Source organism: Eleginops maclovinus, chromosome 12 (genome assembly GCF_036324505.1).
Source record: "Eleginops maclovinus isolate JMC-PN-2008 ecotype Puerto Natales chromosome 12, JC_Emac_rtc_rv5, whole genome shotgun sequence".
NCBI classification, from domain to species: Eukaryota; Metazoa; Chordata; class Actinopteri; order Perciformes; family Eleginopidae; genus Eleginops; species Eleginops maclovinus.
The window spans coordinates 11,805,729-11,821,143 of record NC_086360.1 but is presented as its reverse complement, the minus strand read 5'-3'; the positions used below and the strand labels follow the sequence as shown (position 1 = coordinate 11,821,143).

At 40.1% G+C, this 15,415-nt stretch overlaps 1 protein-coding gene across 2 annotated transcripts in view; it reads right to left on the bottom strand.

Annotated features, from left to right (window-relative positions):
• The window catches only part of LOC134873605 (ADP-ribosylation factor-like protein 15), a 92,113-nt gene that overhangs the window by 24,092 nt on the left and 52,606 nt on the right, over positions 1-15,415 (bottom strand). The gene's annotated exons all lie outside the window — the stretch shown is intronic.

Sequence of the window (15,415 nt, the reverse complement as noted above, 5' to 3'; positions counted from 1 at the left end):
CTTCAACACTTGATAAAAAAAATCTTGCAGAAGAATGCAAAATATTGAATTGAGATTTGGTGTATGAACAACATATGCCTGAGCAAGAAAACCATTTTTTTTGTAATGAAGAAGCGTGAGAAACAACCAGACAGCAACAAAAACGAATGGTCACATTCACTGGTCGGAGGTTGAACATTTCTGGTTTACACTTTGATGATCATTTCAATCCTTGGTACATGTAGTCATGTATCAACCTTATATTTCTAAAGCAAATAATATTACTGAAGCACTGTTAGTTAATGGAATCAGTAGACTCCTCACATTCTTGACAGTGGCGTACACACTGCGATAGGTCCACTATCACACTGACAGCCCCTTCTCAGGACCTTTAACTACTGTCTTGAACATTGGCACTGTTGTAAACTCCTGTAGACAGAGCAAAAGAAAGCAAAAGAAAGGGAAGAGCTGGCGAATGAGTAAGGTCCACAGGTTTGGCATCCAGTGGGTTTGGCAGAAACACAGCTAAAGATGGCTGAGTGCATTCCCAGCCTTGGCAAAACAAATGGAACTGTTGTTTGGGTTCAGAGGAACAGTCCCTCAGAAAGGACACCATGGGAGGGATTGGGAGGGGTGGGCAGGCCCAACAGGGACAGACGAGGACACTGGAGCAGGGTGGCAGGGTTGCATGGCTCACACCACCCACATTAGCTCCAACAAACAGCATCGAACTGTTCCCAGAGGGGAAAGTTTGTGGAGAAAAAAAAAGAAGGTCAAACGCAGCAGAAAGTCACATTTTGAATACAAAAGATGTTGTACTGCCAATGAGGCTTATAACTTAAGATGCATAGGAGAAAAAAAGAAGTACACATATGTCGATGAGACACGCCATGACAGGTTGCTTTCTTTAGGCATTTAAACGTCTTTCAGTCATCAAAGGTTTTTTCTGTTGATGTTTTCTGAATGAAAGTGACTGTGTAACTTTGTTTTGTGTTTCAGTTAATTTAAAGATGTGGTGAAGTTAAGACATTATCCAACCTTAAATGATCTGTTGGGGTATCAATGACACCATAATTTTTCTTCTTTTGATTTTGCTTTCAAGCACTTTGTGAGCATAATCCAGATCACAGGAAGCAGAGGAAGAGCGTCTCATGTGGGTCAGACAGCCCACGGGACTCGTCTGTCATCTGGTACGATTAAGACACAAATTGAGCTGGAACAGTGAAACTGCCCAATGCATCACGCAATATGTAGTGACGATTAGGCCGCTACATGTGTGTTGGAGGGAGCTAGGAAAAAAACTATAATACTGACTAACTTTACTGCAGATAATAAGATAGTTAAGGAGGGGAAAGACAGTTTAGGTTTTTAGACTCAGCTTCCCTTGTAAGCATTTCAGATCCTCTTTTGGATCTTTTGCTCCAAAGTAGTCATGGAAATAAACTAAGTAATCAAATTAGGATCTTAAAGTTTCTTTATGGTTTGCACATTAATTGTTAATAAGATTGAAAATCGTAAGAACACTAAAGCTTCAAACAGTAACTTTGTTGCTTTTTTTTGGTCTTTTTCAGCTGCAAAACTTCTCGGCTAGTGCAGCCTTCTGTGACAACTTCCTTACCGTTCTAACTTCACTAAGCAGTGCAGGGTATCGTTTTAGAAACTGCTACACCATGCCCAATACCAGTACCCTTAAAGTGACTTTATTTGCTCCCCTTTTTGCTTTGTTCAATAGCCATTCTATGCACTAAAACTGAGAAGTTAAACAACACTGCTCATGTTTTTTTCCTCTGATTTGCATGGTCAACAAGACACGATTAGAATGTGGAAAGTCCACAGACAACACAACACATAAATGATGTGTGTAAACACACATGGTGTCGTTGGATTAATAGCATATCCAGTCCCAAGAATGTGTGGCGTCCATGTGTACTGGCCAGATGAAAACAAAAGACACATGCAGGTAGACCACACTGAAAGTCTTTCTATATATTGAAACATTACACATTTTTGTAATAAAAAAACAAATGCCACAGAACTACCCAGCTTTTTCACCTTTTGGGAGAGATGTGAGAACGGGTTAATGGCCTACACACTCTGTAAGCACAGCGCAGTAGATAGTTCTGTTCAGTAAACCCTTTAGCATGATATGGTATCTTGCTTGAAGAATGTTTGAGATAATGCTGCGGCTTTAACCATACCCAGGCAAGATTGTGATGCTCAAGCCACCTAGCTAGACATCTTTCAGAGCCATTAAATGTGCCTTGCTGTGTGCCTGCAGACAGGGTGGCCATGGCTGTTCACCAGCTGGGGCTGGCTGGCATGACAATGAAGAAATGCTTCTTTTATTGAGAAAATTAAATTCTTCAGAACTCCAAGTGATATTTGTTGAGGAGGCACACAAAAACACTAGCTGTAATGTAAAAACTGCCTTTCCTCCCTTTGATAGCCACAACAGGTAAAGTCATACACCGTTTGCATGAAAGACAATGCTTGCCGATGCAGATGAGCACCCCCCACGCATCAACCTCGATCCGCACCTCCCTCTTGGCAAAGCATATAGTACCAATTTCCACCTGGATGGTCTTCAAATATGTGCCAAGAGGACATCACAGCAGCTCCATATCCTCTGTGTGACAGTGTAATTCCCTCTGCCCTGCAGCCATGTCTGTAAAACTCAGACAGTTTACATGTTCATGTAGCTACATTGCACTGGGGAAGACTGACTTGCCAAGTATGCTGTGAATTCATTTGATTTCTGGCACACACAGTTTAACCCCTATAATATGAGCTGTCACAGGTGTACCTAGAAAAAGTGCACTCAGTGGAGTGCAGAACCCCACCAGGTGTGTCTGCAACACCCACTGCTCTAATGTTGAATGAATACAAACCGAAATTGCCCCCTGTCTAGACCCCAAGCCTGTCAGATTCATTTTTCACTCACATGTCTAAATCAACACACACTCATTTTAATCTGTGCAGCTTTTCACACATCTCACGAGTTAGATCTGAAGACGTTATCTATCTAAAAAGGGCTACAGAGAAGCTATATATATATACATACACATACTAATAAATTGGCAGGGGATCAAATACTTATTTCCTCCACTGTATATATAAATATATATATATATATTGAAATTGTGCTTTCACTTTTGCTTAGTTGCTAGGTTTATGCCTGATGGAAATGACAAAGTCAAAAGGGGGGATGTGTGTGATCTTTCTTTCAATTTAGCTAGAGAAACTAAAAAAACACCAATATTGACTGATTGCTAGGTCTTCTGCTTTAAAAATGTTAGTATAGTGTATAATCGTTGCCATTCCAGGTGATCTGAAACTACATCTTCATGCAGAGCAGCACAATAATGACTGCTGTATGTGGATACATGGATATGGGGTACAGCGATGTATCAAGTTCCAGACATTATTCAACTTATATGGAGAAAAATGTTATAGTATTTCACACTTGATTACAGTACAAATGAAAGTAGTAAAATATATTCCAATGTTTTAGATGCAACATTTAATTAAATCTTCTGAAACCAAAACCAAACACTTTAGATAACTGACAGTTGAGGTTTATTTAATCTGTGATGAAATGTAGTATGTTTTCATTCAAGTACAAAGAGCCTCACCAAAACCCTCTGGCTAAGGGCAGTGTATTACAGTAACTCAGGGAATAATACCACCGACATTGCATTGCAGGAGTTGTTACATGAAAAGACACAATACACTAAATACACTTTAAAGGGTAGACTGCTAAATTGGTCATTGATTGGGAAGAGGTCAGACATTAAAGAGTTAATTTACAGGTTCACAACTCAAGCAACACCAGGACTTCATAAAGGAACTTTATGTTCAGGTTTTGGGCTGCCCCATGTTGGGAAAGTCACAAGTAATTTGTCCCAAGATATGTGTGGCTGAAGAGAACTGATAGGAAACTTAAGTTGTGTGTGCATGCATGTGTTTAGCACTGTATCCAGTTGAGACAGCATGCAAACAGGTTGCCCAGCAAGAGCCAAAAACATCCCAGCTCTCCTGATGTCAAGCGGGACCATATAGTAAGCAACTGAACAGTGTTGGACATTAAGCATTGACTCTTAATTTGAGGCGTACTTTGTTAGATGTTTCACTGGGATTAGTGTATGATGCTTGCCGTTGATATGGGTTAGTAAATGTACTCTACCGTTGTTATGAGATAATTGAATATGCACCAATGTGATTGCATATGTGCATAGTCAAAGTGTCTTTACATGATTTACAGTTGGTTTTTATGCAGTATGTGACAATATAAAAAGGGTTTGTCCTAAAATAGGACAAATACTTTTGAACTTAAAACATAGTGTTTTGAAAATCTACATGGGAGAAATCTGTATTGGCTTTTCTCTCTGAGTGTCTTTCGGGCAGTATTTTACCATCATGTCTACATTGAATAAAAGTGAAATGAGCCTTTGGTCGGGCTTGTCTTATTCTTAAAAAACAGAATCATTAACTGCAGGAAAAGTACTTCAGGAAAAAGTATGGTACACCCGTTAAAATAAGCTTCAGACAAACTAACAAACAGCTCAAGTAAACAAACAGAGGCATATGTTCATCTGTTTTTTAAACCGATTCTCCATCGTAGACAGCCAACACCAGACCCCCCCCACACTTCACCCCAAGCTAAGGCTATCAGACAACTAAAGCTGCAAAAGTAAAATGACCTGGTGACTGTTAAAGCCCTTGAGAGAGTTTCTGTCTGGTTTCTGGGCTCATCTATCAACCCTGAGACTGGATTATATAGTGTATACTCCTCTGTTTTCCACCAACCAAAGCATAGGACTGGGTTCAAACAGAGACAACTCAGGGATTGACATGTTTTGATTTAAAGGAAGTGGTCTATGGCCAGGCCATGTTTTACAGATGTTTGTGCACATACAGTATATATTCCTGACTAAATGTTAACAAATAAGAAGAACAACAAACAAATGGAGGAATAAGAGCATGTTAAGGGTTTTAAAGGTCAATTATTATAAACTGTAAGAATGTCATCTTTAATCTCCAGAGACTGATAAGACCCAGTTGGTGAATCTGTCAGTTTATGTTTCCTGTCCCCTTCCCTTTCTCTGTATACAGGTTAGCCACACCACTGTGGTCCTGCCCTCCTGGCCTGCAGGTCAACGAATGCACCGATTACCCGCAAGTCCTTGACACAAGACAAATCTGAGCGCTTTCATCTGTGTCGGTGGGTCGCCCCTCAAAGCCTTGTTACAGGATTGACGCTCACCAATTAGCACAATTAGCTTTTGCCAAGCTGCCGGCGGCGTCACATGGCACAGGCTTTGCACTGATGGTACCTGACAAGCTGGCAGATCAGTCATGTCTGCCATCATAGGGTGTAAGTTGGTTGCAGGATAGACAGGAAACCAAGGATGAAACCCATACATACACGTACATAAATTCAGGCTGTTGACAAAGCGAAAGCACATACAAGTTCTTAGGTATCACTCAGGAATAATAACCAAAACCCCAGCAATGTGCTTGTCCTGATTTGAGTTTTATTTATTGTCAAAAGCTGATCCAAAACTAAGATGCAAGTGTAGTGTGTGGTCTAATATAATTGGAAAACATTGTCACTTTATGGAGACTGTGTATTCTTTGTAGAGAACATTCCTTTGGCAAAGTACGATAACAGATAACCTTGAAGACTTGTCGTTCTTGTGATGGACTTGTTAAGTTCTCGTCTTGGTTTTTATAAAGCTACACAGTCATATATCCCAAGCTGTCATTTGTCTTTTTAGACATGGAGAGGGTTTGTTTGTGGGGCCCGATTCCCTTAATGTTTTATCCAGAATGGTCTGTTAAGGGGCTCCCATGTCAAAGTCTTTTGAGGAGATAAAAAACATTGGCAAATAAAGTGGCTTTATGGGGGGGATATCCAACTCAGGCAAGGGTCCCCTGCCTTTTCTAATACAAAGTGTGTACATGGGTACAGTATAGGAGGATAACATCTGGAGTTGGTTGTGCTATGAAGGAAGGCAGACGCTAAAACACAGAGGCTTGGACAGAGTGCAGAGCATCATTATAGTCATGTGAATGTGTCTCCTGTATGTGTGCACACTACGCATGGGAAAACTGCTTGAAAAAAGTACACCAATAGCAATATACTCGAGTGGGCCAACATATATAACCTGACAGACAATTTAATATTATAAAGATGTTTGATACTTGATCAGTTATTGTACCAGTTAAAGATAAACCTGTTGACCTAACACAATATTGTGACATTTTATAAATGTATGAACAACTGACAGAACATGTATAAGATCAACAACAAAAAAGGTGTTGCACCTCCATGGTGCAACACGTAATATGTGTAGAACATAAAACAATGCTGAAACTGTCCATCAATTCCTCATCACCGATGTGACAGCTTGATAAGATTGTGTTCACTTGCACACCTACCAACCAGATTATAAAAAAACACAAGCAAAAGCCCGTGGCCTGGATACAATTGTTGTGCTGATAAGAGAGGCCCAGACGATGGGCAGAGAGATAAGCAGAAGGGGAGGTCTGGGGCACCGACATTCTGCTACAATACTGTTCTCCTTTGCGGCTTTGTGTTTCCTAGGCCCTGTCGCTTTTCCTCAGCCTTGTCATTGAAATCTCTGAGCCTGGCTACACTAAGTATCTTAGGTAACACTGCTTGAGATCAGAATCTCCCCTCAAAACAAGAAGCCAGGAAGTGCCCCATCTGTCATTATCACAATTCACCCAGTGCTGTGGTTTTCCTCTTCACATCAAATCCATTCTTTATGGTTTCCTTCCCAGGGACCTTGTGTAAGTTAGTTTTCTAAACCCTTCCAGCTGAGGACAGTAAAGGAGTGGGAGACCACTGAATCCATGTATGAGTGTATCTACGTGTGGTACACTCAAAGTGCAGCTGAATTCCTGAGGGTGAGCAATGAATTGACCACATAACCTTATGGCGTGTGTCGGGTGTGACAAAAAGAGGAAGTGAGATTATGGCGGAAAGGTTTGTTGATGTAAAACACGACTGTTAGATTTCATGCATGCATAAATGAGCACATCTGCACAGCTGCTCATGGTTGGGCGTGTTAGAGCGACACTACTTGTCTGACAACACTTGGGCGCATCTGGAGGTCTTGAAGAGGAGACAAGTTAAAAGAGTGAGTTAATTATCTGGCCCGAGTACCAAAGACACTCAAATGAAAACATTCCCACCGTGTTGTTTTTCGCTCTTCCTGTCATGGTGTTTCTTTGCCTAACAAAACATGTAGATGATTGCAATCCACATGAACAAATCAGTAATCTGTACTAAAAAGACCTTATCATCTGTTGATAATTGTACTGGGAAGGAGCAGTTACAAAGAAACGAAAACAAAACTGTTATTTACGTCAGCAAAACCAAAATCCAATGACAAAGGCTGAACATTCACACAAAATGTATTATGCACAGAACTGGTTTCGAAACAACTCAGCGTGTGTTATTGCCTGTAACCAGATCAAATGGACCACCTGTATCAGCCGGTTGCTCCAACATTTGGGTTTTTTGGATGATAATTTTCTGCAGTGATCTTAAACAAAGTAGACTGCTTTGGAAATTAGTCTCAACAGTGAAGTCATCCAATGTCTGGTAGAGAAAAGGGTGCGTTTGAAATAAGCTGTACTAAACAGTTTTGATTCCCAGGACCACATTGTCCCGTTCTGAATCAACAAAGTTTTCAACATTTTTTCTTAAAGAAAATATCTATTAACATAGCACTTTTGTTCTTTGCATGGTGGACAGAGAAAGCAGTATGGACTTCATTTAGACTTCATGCATACAACCAAATACATCTCAACAGTTTAGGATAAAACAAATGATGGTAATTTCCCACATAGACCATTGTCCATTACCACCATGAGGATATGGACAATGTGAAGGGTTTGGTGAATGAAGCGGCTCAATTGTGGTGCAGATCTATGTTAAAGCAGACTGGTTTCCTTGTCACAACATTCAGTTTGAGCCCTGAAGACAGAGAAAGTGTTATCCTCTTATTGTCATGGAGAGTAGTGCTTTGGAGACTTGAGGACCAAAGGCTAGAGGGACGTTAGCCTTAAATCTGCTTTGGGGATAGACAGAAATTTGCATGATGGAAGGACATCCTCAGAGGAAGGATTTGTGCTCAGTCAATGGAGTTAGGATAGAGCATCACCTTTATAGCAGCTTGATTATCAGTGACCACACATATGAAATAAATAGTTGTGTATTCAGGTTCAAACAGGATTCCTACAACTACTATGACAGTTCCAAGTGGTTGTAAGGAAAGCAAGGGAAAGAAGCAAAAAAAGGAATGGATGAATATGTATCTAGAAAATGTGATCAGTCTATAACAGGAATTGCTCTACAAAAACTCTATACAGAAAAGGCATGCTTGTGCGAGACAGCAACACTTTGAGCGTGGGTGATCTGGGCCTATTTAAACTTTGGTGTTGGAATTTACAGATGGGCAAGTATCTGTGGTTAAGCAGTCAGAAAAAAAAAAACTTTGCATAGACTTGTGCATGTGCACACACGTATATATCGACACACCTTCCAGCCTCATTACACCCCTGTATCTCCACTCAAGTGGAAAAACACCCCTGTCACTTTCCCCACAGCATCCTCACTCTCTAGATAGTTCCCAGTCATCATCCACCCCTTTCACCCTTCCTCAAAAAAATCCTTGAAGAGGTCAACCGAGAGATTAAGACCCTTCAAATGGGGTCGTGGAGATCAATGATCAAACAGAGAGCCAGGCCCTGCCCCCATGCCCCCTCTCCTCCCACTTTATTTCAGGAAGCCTGATAATAGAGACAAAAAGACTGGCTAACTACTTCCCTTCACCATGACACAACTAGCCACTTAATCTCTGGCGGTGGCCTCACCTGTCACTAACAGTTCCATCAATCATTGATTACAACATCTGCATTAATTGGGTGGGAATCTTTACATCTGTAAATACAAGTGAGAACAAAATGATCAATCACATAAGTGTAAGGATAGGGGACAACAATAAAACAACTAAACCTATATTTAATGATATTTTATCACAACCTACTACATTTTAAATTAACTAGAGAAGCATGGATACAAATATTGTCATCCAAAAGTATAACCCATCACACAAAGGGTCTATTCATTATATGACTTCAAATCACACCAGTCATACATAGGTCTGTTTTATTTCTCTTGTTGTGCAAGTGCTCTCTGTAACCAGAAGAGGCATAAATGCATAGGTTGAATTAGAACTCTTGCATGGGAAAAACACTTTGTTAGTTGTGGGTTTTCCATCATTGTGTGAGCCACATTCCTGCGGACCACAGGAGAACAGAAACTGGCTGAGGAGAAACCCACTCAGCTGTGGGGTTGGTGAGGTTGTTCCCTCCAGAAAAAACACACGTTCCAATGAATTATATGTTTCCACATTCTGGAGGAGGTTCAGGATTTGTAGACGTAAAAGCTAGAATACTTATAGGGAGTTCAAAAATGTGGAAAGAGAAAGGAGGACTTGAAAAGAGATCAATGTATGACACACGGTTTGAATGATTAACGCAGTGACTGCATCCATTGCATACAGTTGTGAAGTACAGCAGATTTACCAACAGAGACACAGATACATATGATAGAAAGTTCTCAAAGTCAAGTTAGTAATATATAATCAGTATTTCCCCACAATGTTCTGAAAGGAGATGTGTTTCCATGAAAGCATGGTCAGGGACATGAATGAACACTAAACAGAAAGGAACAGAGAGGGGGCATAATGTAAGAGAGGTCATGGACTCTAGTTTCTACTTAATCATTTAAAACATTTTGATTGTTTTCTCCTTTAATAGCTAGAATCCCCACACAGACTTTAAAAGATTGATTGATTGAAAAATTTAAAAAATGTTGATAAGGATGTCAGTGCAGAGTAGAGACAAACCGAGGAAGGGATGTGCACCACAATCCAGAAGAGTGCACATTAACAAACACCATTAAGACACAAACATGTCAATGAAGGGTTAAATCCAAGGTGACTGGCCAACAGTGACTTCTTCTATGCACTGCAGATGCAAAGTCTCACTTCACCACTCATCAGATGGCATTTCAGGATATGTGTAATGCTTTCTTTCACTGTCTATCACCCCCTCCTCAGTGTGTGGAAGTGTGTCCCTCTGACACATTCAGACAGTATGTAAGTGTTGTAACGTAGAATATAGATGCAGACACTTTTTGTGAATGCAATGGCCACAACAGCTGGTGACAGAAGATTTAGACTCTACAGACCATTATCAAAGTGTTCATGTGCAGGTCATTTTATAAAGAAATTGATGGCATTATAAGCATTACTATTTAACATCCATGTAAAAAAAGAGGTTAGGGAAGCACTGTGTACTTTCACAACTCATTTTCTTAGATTGTTTATGTCAAATTCCTTGTATGTGTAAACGTACCTGGCAATAAACTTGATTCTGATTTTACAGTAAACTCAACCTCTGAGAGACCTTTCCCTCGACTTACTGTAGAAAACATTTTTGGTATTGAGATGTTCTCGGCTTGACCTGTGAATGTGACAGCAGCGGTCAACAGCAGCAAGAGAAAAAAATCATTTTATAAAGCAAAATATTCTTTCTAGGATAAGCTGAAGGCAAAAAACATGATACATATGAGACAAACAATGCGTCAATGTGCCCGCGTATGTCTGAGTGTATGTGTGTGTGTGTGTTTTGCCTGTCTGCCTCTATCAAAACATGGCAAATTGATGATTAATGATCTTCTGGTTGGTGAGGAGGTGAAAATCTGTCTTGGTTTCCATTCTGAGTCTTGATTCAGTTGTCGTTATTTAACGGAAATTTGAGATGATAGGTGGGACAATGTTTAAAAATAAAATTGAACACTTAACAAGTATTTCACTGTTTTTGCTGGTGTGAGGGCAGAACATTTCCCACTAGTGTGAGACGCATTAGAGTGGCTGCTTGTTCTGTGCGGTGTAACTTTGTCACAATGCATAAGCAACATCAGATTTAGCTTTGGTACAGTGGAAACAGATGTGCTTCAATTCATTCCAGGCTCTGTTGTCCTCACAATGGACTCAAGCTTAACACGACTGTTCGGGATTGGATTGACTTGGGTTTGTTTGTTTGGGATGCTTTTCCTGTTCAGTCTTATGGGGACTTTGACCACAATGTGTCTTCAATCTCGGAGGGGAGTCTTCATCACGCTTCTCAAGGTTAGATATAACAGCCTCCCCCCAACCCCTTTTTGCTCTGCTTTTTTTCATTGTCTCTATATTTTCTGTACTGTTACCCTGTTTTCACTAAAGTGAGTTCTCCCCCTGCTCTCCCCCTTTTCTTTCTCCCCCTCTTTGTCAATCACTCCAGGGTTCCATTGTTTTTTGTACTGTTCATCAGTTTCATTCTGTCTTCTATCTCTTCCTCAGACAACACACACGCCAATAGAGTCAAAAAGACCCCTGCGTCCACCTTCTAGCATTGACAGCATTTTCTAAAACAAGAGCCCCTCGTGGACGCAGTCCATTAGGCCCATCCATCCAAACAGACCTGCTTTGTTGAGGTGTTATATCAACAGGGTGACCTCCCCTCCACTCCTCCCCAGCTTCCTTGGGCCCCCCAACGGCAGGAGATTGATGTCAACAAGGAATTTTGTCCCACATTTCCTCCTACCTCCTCCAGACTCACCCTGCTCCTGAAAAACACTTGGACCAGCACAGAGGGCCCCACTGAGGCCTTAACAGGCCCGCTGAGCTGTAATACTCCACCGCCACCTCCTCTCTCCCCTCGCTCTAGCAGTGCCAGAAACACCCTACAGTAAGTCACTAACATGACACTGTAAACAAGGAGTAGCCCCAGAAAACTGCACAAGCTAATGCAAGTATGTGTGTGTGTTAAGGAAATGAGCCACCTTGTTCTGTCAACAGACTGGTTGCTTTGAGAAGGAGGTCAACACGAAGACGTCATTTGTGTACAGTGTCATCGCCAAGAGCTGCCAATAGAATTCAGAGCAACTAAATTTGGGCTTTTTCATGGGTGGTGCTTGTCAAACTTTCTCAAGAGACACGAACCTGCAAAGCAGCTGCCGTCCTTTGAGGTTTGCCAAGTTCAGAAAGGCTGGGGGTCTGCAGTAAGTCTTTGGAAAATGCAATGCATGTTCCACTAAAACAGCAAGAGTTCATAATTGTATTCATCTGTGGGTCTAATCTAGTTTTGCTATCTAGATCACATACAGACCTTTATTGATAGACAAACTGGCATTCTCTACAGATACTTTGTTTTCAATGCCATACGTATAGTCAATTTAAATTACATTCTATGCAAAAATGAAAAGCGCCAGAGAGCTATGAATGATGGGTCTTATCAATTTTATGTAATTTTACTTAATTTGCATCCCCTCATCCTGAATACTATGGGATAAATGTAACCCCTGTAGCTGTGCGTTTTTAAATGACCTGCTTTTCCCTTATGTTGATCTTTTTTTTTTTTTTTTACAATTTATTGTTTAACAGATGACTTTAATACATGCAGATTATGAAAGGCCAAGAATATAATAGAGACCATTATTTCCACTTCTAAATGTAACATGGTTAAAGTTGTTTTATATTACTTAAATGTACCATTCTTCCCTTTTCAAAGTTGTTATGTTTTAAAAATATTCACTTTTTCTCCAATGTACAACGTGTGTACTGTTAGTGTCCTAACCTTGTGATGACCTAATGATTGTAAAGCTTCTCTGAAGCAAACGTTTCTGAAAAGTAGCTCCACTGGCCCAGGGCAATGTGCACTGACCCTTGCTGGAACTTTTTTACTTAGGAAAAAGCTAATGGAAATTCTAATAAATAATGGAAAGATAACATACTGGGAATATATGGTGTCTTACATGAGACCTTTAAAGGATACGCATATGACGTTTGTCGGTCCTGCAAAAAAAAAAAAAAAACAAGCCAGAAGGTCTGATGTAGCCACTTTTCCGGTATTTTCATGCCAGCTAGGACAAGCTGAAACTGAGGGGTTCTTGGTGGCAGAAACATCACTGCTTCATTCTAACTTTTTAATGTAGTAACTGTTTTATAAATACCCACACTGAATAGCAGCTAAAGAAGCTATGCAACAAATTCATCAGAGGTAATTCACAGTTCAAGCACACATAGCCTAAATAAATGAGTGTTACTGTACGGGTTTAGTGTGTTCAGAAGTGCAGCTGGACACCGTGTTCATAATCTGACACTTTCGAGTTCACTCTGAGGTCTGATGCCACGCTTCTAACAACCCAGAGGATGATACAATCTTGGAAATGGGAAGAGGCATAACTTTAATTGTGCTTTTATCCTTAGCTGAGAAGACACACTGCACTTACACTGGATCACAAAGGCCAGTGCTAAGAGTGGTTTGCCACCTGTTTCGGACATGTACATTGGTACTTTTAGTGTAACTTTCATTTAATATTAAGCAACTCTGCTCTACAGTGGAGCATTTTGACAAGCTACATCAATAAGTTATATGAAGACATAAATATTCCCAAACCTCCGAAGACAAAACTTACAAAAGTTAGGGACCTTAAGAGCAATATACCGTACAAGTTGGCAGATCTGGCTTGACCCACTCAATGCTGTTGATAATTATAATTCAAAGCACATCGTTATATTTACAATTAAGGGGCTACTTCAGTAATGATGTTTGTGAAGGCTACTATCAGCAGATAGTAACATAGTCATACACTTACAACTGAGCTTTAACATATACAGCATAATAAATCAATAGAGTGAAGGTAGTATTTCCATTTGGCAGAAAATAATGAAACACAAAAGCTTGACCTGCTTTTTTACCATCTACTTTAAAAAAGCAAAATCACCCTGAAAAATTCACAGGGTGCTATATGGGGGAAATGGCATTCAACAGCACTTAATGCATTAATAAGTATAAGTGAGTGAGTGATCTTTAATATTAAATATTTTTTACTATATCTTTCCAAGATGTAAAGTCCCATAACAGAGATGAAAGCTGCTCTAAAGTGAAGTCGAAGTGAACGCTTGGGAACCTTGGGAGAACTGAAAATAAACTCCAGGAAGCGACCCCTGTGGATGCTGAGCAAATGTTTGGTTAACATAAAGAGGGTTTGCCCTCTTGCACTCTCCAGTGGTTGAGCGGTCTTACTATTACATCCCTTTTTCTGTTTTATTTTTTTAAATTGTGACACACGATATTACCTGAAGCCAGATTATTACTACGTTCATGAGCTTGACACACAGTATAGTATAGAGGAAAGGCTAAGAGGTGGAGTCAATTATTTAGCTGGTCTAAAATGTTGTTTAATCTTAGCGGAGATTATTTATGAGTCACTGAACACTAAGCTCCTTCAGTGACACAGCCATGACTCAAATGGTAATATGAACACACAAGCACAGTGACACTCATAATGACCATGTAAATTCAAACACAAAAAACAAAGAACTTAAACCAACTTCGCAAACCACGCCACCTATGAGTATCTCTTTTGTACCAAAAACTGAGTTAAGTGCAACCAGTACTGTGCTAGACAACCTTTAAAAGTATACTATTAGACTGTCAATCAAATTATCAAAATAAACAAAATAATGAAGGATTTCTGACACTACTGACAGTTGATTATAAGCCTTATGTTAACATTTAAAATCAACAGCTTGTCATAAATAGAAAGGATGTATGAATAATATCCACATGGACAGTGCATCCATATTCCTATGACCAATTATGTTAAGCTGATAAAGAAGCAGAGAGTATTAAGCAATTGCGTCAGTACTGACATCACTTAACTCTGCCAAGTTCATCAACTCATATTATGTAAGTCATTCATTACGAACAGAAATGACCCTCCCAACAGGCTGACAAAAGGCCTTTAGGGGACATGAGCCAATCACATGTGTCATCATTGTTTGCAAACAGTTCAGAACATTCAATACTTCCAGAGACTGATACAATTATGGGTCAAACATGGCAGAGGACACATCACGCTAAGGCCGCTTGGTGAGTGTGGGCAGCTCACAGACTGGATTAATAGGCTACGTTATGAGAGCCAACAAAGACCCCAGTGTTGTCGCACTTCAATCAAACAGATGCCATTCAAAATATCAATAAGATAATTATGTTTCTGTGACTATAGCAGCTACTGCTCGAGTGCAAACTATCCATACTGAAAGGTAAAACAGACTAGGGTGGAGGTTTTCCTGAACTGCGTTTAGTTTGAATCACAACGGAACCTGGTACACACCATCTCTATAGTTTTATTCATTAACTATACACTGAGGTATAAACCATGAAATGCAGATGATCCTCTCTACAGGAACTCACCAACGCAGATGGACACAAAATAAATGAACACCTGCGTGTCCTGGGTAATTGAAAACATATCAAATTTATTTTGGATCTTAGAGAGTATTAGAGC